This window comes from Mirounga leonina, unplaced genomic scaffold (genome assembly GCF_011800145.1).
Source record: "Mirounga leonina isolate KUSES-001 unplaced genomic scaffold, KU_Mleo_1.0 Mir_127, whole genome shotgun sequence".
Classification (NCBI taxonomy): domain Eukaryota; kingdom Metazoa; phylum Chordata; class Mammalia; order Carnivora; family Phocidae; genus Mirounga; species Mirounga leonina.
The window spans coordinates 2248981-2253207 of NW_023270316.1; positions in this window are offsets into that span (position 1 = coordinate 2248981).

Genomic DNA, 4227 nt, shown 5'->3' on the forward strand with positions numbered 1-4227 from the left:
CCTGCCTTGGTTTGGGCTCCCCCAAACGCAGACCCTGAGACAGGGCTTCAGTGCAGGAGGCGTATTTGGGGGTTGAGCCCAAGAAGCACAAAGGAGGGAGTGGGGGAGATGAGGGAGGGAGGGAGACAGTCTGCAACAGAGGGTGCACTCAGGAGTGGGAGCCGCAGTAAGAACACTCTAGGGGCCCTGTAGTAGTTTGCTGTGCTGACCACAACAAAGCACCATGACCCGCGAGACTTAGAAGCAGCAGAAGTTGATCTCTCACAGTCTGGAGGCCAGAGTCCAACATCGAGGTGTCCAGCAGCATGAGGCAGGGCTCCAGCATCCGTCAAAGAAGACCAGCAGAGTTGGTAAAGCATCACTGTGAGCTCAGAAGCTTCCTAACGTCTCTGTTTCGTGTTTGTTGGGAGACGTTTCTCCACGAGTCTCTCACCTTTCTGAGGAGCTGGGCAGAGGTAATGACAGCTTTTGTTCTGACTGTCCTTTCTAGAGTGTTTTGGAACAAACGTCTTCACACATAGAGACATCACTCTGCCCCCACCCCACCCCACCCCCGGGCAGAGGGCACATTTGCCTGCTGACCTACAGACTGAAAATAATGTCTCCTGGGGGACACAGTTTGGGCCAGTGTACTTGCAGTCCCTTTAAAGGTTGGGGTGGCTAAGCTCTGGCTCTGCGGTGGGGACACAAGCCAGCTGTGTGTGTGGCACCACCCCCCACCCCTGGGGCCCACCCCTGCATTACCTTGGACTTGGGAGCAAAACTGGGTCCCATGCTGCCTGCTTGGCCGTGAGTCCCACGGTCCCCGGTGTCCAACCTGGCGGTCACCCACGACCTCCAGCTAATTCTATTAGCCTTCACGCAGGCTAAAACCCCAGACCCACAATGGTCCTCATAATGCCAGGGTTCACTCCCTGGGATGAACGCTCAATGGCTTTCTTCTTTCTGAACAGGGCTTTCACGGGGCCCCTGAGTTTTATTAGGAAGAGCTCCTTCTTCATTGCCTCCACAGGGATTTGTAATCTCCCTTTGATTTCCTCTCCAATCAAATATTTATCTAAGAATATGTTTCTTAATTACCAGGAAATCAAGACTTTGTTGGCCATTGAATATGATTAGGCAGCTGAGCCTAGAAATCTCTGCTTTCCGAAGTTGGCTAAAGACGTTGACTGATCCATGATCATATATACAAAAGGATGTACATACTCTGTTCAAGAGGTGATATACTTATTATGTGCAGGTTTTGTGCTTTTTTAAGAACTTTTTATTTCAAAATCATTTTAGAAGCACAATGGGTTTCAAAGCTAGTATAGAGAGGTCCCATGTGGACTTCGGCCAGCTCCCTTCAGGGACGATGCCCCACATAACGAGAGCGCATCCCTGTGCGGCTCGGCTGTAATGTGGTTCACCGAACCGCGGGCACTGTTCGGGTCTTGGCAACGCTTCCGTATACTCCTGTACGTTCCATCACACGCGTGTGCTGGGTCACCAGCGCAGGGAGGCTGCAGACCGCTCCATCCGGGGCCACCCCTCGGCAGCCCCAGCCTGCCCGCCAAGCCTCTGAACCTCATCCCACCTCTGTCAGTTAGACATGCCCAATGCTCCGAGACACAGATGTTAAATGAAGTTTCCCTAAAATTTAAATCCTTTTAACATGTTATATATGATGTTCAATGCACAGGTTAGGTGAAGACTTGTATCTTTTTCACAAATTATGCCTTAAGTTAGTTCATATGGTTCATCCTTCTCCAATGACTTCTTTTATCCTGAGTTTCAGCTTCTCTGAAGGGAAAACGTCCATTTCCATTCCTGTTTTCCTCTTCCTTGTGCCCAGGTCCGCATTTTCAACCTCGCGTCATCACCTGGAGGTAGACTGTGTAAAGAACATAAACTGGGGCTTACTTTCTAGGGCTCTTTGCCTGTGTCTGGTTTGTTTATTTGTTTGTTCATTAAAAACGTTTTACTTTACTTAAAAAGTACTCATTTTGTTTTAAATAAATTTTTATTCATTTTATATTGATGTTTTCTATTTTTCTTCTCTGTGTTTTCAAATTGCTTTGGTTTGAAGAAGAAAAAAGATTTGTTCAAATCACTCCCCATTCCATTTTTTGTCTCTTTTTAAAATTTAAAAACTGAATCATAATCTTCCATTTAATAAGTGGTTCTCTCTCCTTCCTTAGCTGATTGTCAGACACAAATCCCCATATTGAAAAGTAAGAGTCCACAACACCATGAGCTCCCCCTTCCTCCTGCTACCTGCCCTCTGAGAGCGGCTTCTGGAACATGCTAGCTTCTCCTCCTCATCGGCCCTCAGGCCCACAATTCCCAATGCCCCTTTCTTCCCCTGATTGTACTTTGTGATCAGTTAGTTTAGTTTTAAACCATCACTAGTATTTTATTTGTAGAATAGACCTTTCCTGGGAGTTTTTATTTAGCACTAATATTGCACATATCCTGGCCTGCGCGTGCATGTGTGTGCGTGCATCTCCATATCCTGTTCACCTCCATTTCCTCTTCTTCTCTGCTTCATGCATCCTCGACTTCATGTGCTCTTGGAGTCAAGTCTCAGGTATGTCCCTCTGGTGGGGCCATGTTTGTAAACACGCATTTACCCCCTGACCGGTGAATGGTGTTTTGGACGGGCGGAGAGTTACCGGCCGCAGTTCTCTGTTCTCGGTAGATGGCCGTGCCCCCCACTGTCTCCCAGCCTCAGGTGTGCAAGTAGGGAGTCCTGGGCTACTTTGGGGCTGTTGCTCTCTGTAGATGACTTGTTCATGGCCGTGCCCCCCACTGTCTCCCAGCCTCAGGTGTGCAAGTAGGGAGTCCTGGGCTACTTTGGGGCTGTTGCTCTCTGTAGATAACTTGTTCTTTTGGTGGAGAAACTTGTAGGATTTTCTCCTTATTGTTAAGAGACCAGCACTTTCATCAGGATATGATCAGGATGCATTTGTGTGTGTGCACATATGTGTGCACGTGTGACTGTGTGTGCGCATGTGTGACTTGTGTGGGCATGTGAGTGTGCTGTGTGTGAACATGTGTGTGCGTGTGACCGTGTGTGTGTGACCACGGAGGTGTGTGTGCATGTGTTGTGCTTGCATGCACATGTGCAAATGCATTGTGCATTTGTGTGTGTACATGCATGTGTGTGGCTGTGCATTGTGCAAGTGCACATGTGTGTGAATGTGTGTGCAAGTGCGCATGTGTGCCTGTGCGTGTGTGTGTGCAAGTGCACGTGTTTGCCTGTGCATGCATGCATGTGTGTGCACATGGCTTTATCATCATCCTTGCCTGGGACTCCATGAGCCTCTTCAGACTCCGGCCTCCCATCTCTCTTCAGTCGAGGGAAGGCTTTGACGCCGTGAATGTAATACTTCTCTGTTTCTTAACATCCTGGAGCCTCTGTTAGTTTCCTGTGAATTCTTCCTGCTTCTTCCCGGTCGTGAGTTCTCTCTACTCTGACTCTGCCGCAGGTCTGCCTGTTTAGGTTCTGGGCCAGTTCAGCAATTACATCTTTCTTTCAGCTGCAGGAAGGCTTCTCTCGGGTCGCACTTTAAACTTAAGTGTGTTTTTGTTTTGTGCTTATAATGTTAGGGAGGAAAGTGTATTTTGAGAGGAAAAATACCCCCTTCACAGTGAAGGGGGCTGTGATGGTTACACAACTGTGCCTCTGTTTACGGCTCTCGGAGAGATGAACAGGGACCCGGGAAGATCCGGCCTCGGCACCTTCCTGTCTCCCGTCACAGCTGCTCAGACCCTTCGCCCTGCAGTCCCTTCTTCCAGAACAGACTCCGCCTGAGTCCCATTTGCTCAGTCTGCCCATCACAGCGTGATCCTGCCCCGTCCTCCGATGGTTTTCTGCTGCCTGCCTTCCCTGTCGGCTCTGTCCTCTCCACGGCGCCCCTCTGCGGGCACATCCTCAGGTCCCCCCGCCTACCCCTGCTCACCCCCAGCCCCCATAGCCCCGTCTTCTCCTGGGGTCCCCGTCCTGCCACTCCTTACCCCGGCCACTCCTGCACGCAGCCCTATGGAAACACGTCGCCGAACCAGGAGTGAAGCATGCTTTCCGTGGAGCCCTGCGACAGCTACCTGGCCCCGCCTGGCCCCACCTGGCCCCACCTGGCCACTCTCAGACCCTCAGTGGGGCTGCTGGGCAAAGACTCCCACACCTTTCTGATCTCCAGCAAGGGCATGAACAGGAGGTTCTGAGACAGGCTTTTCACACTGGTC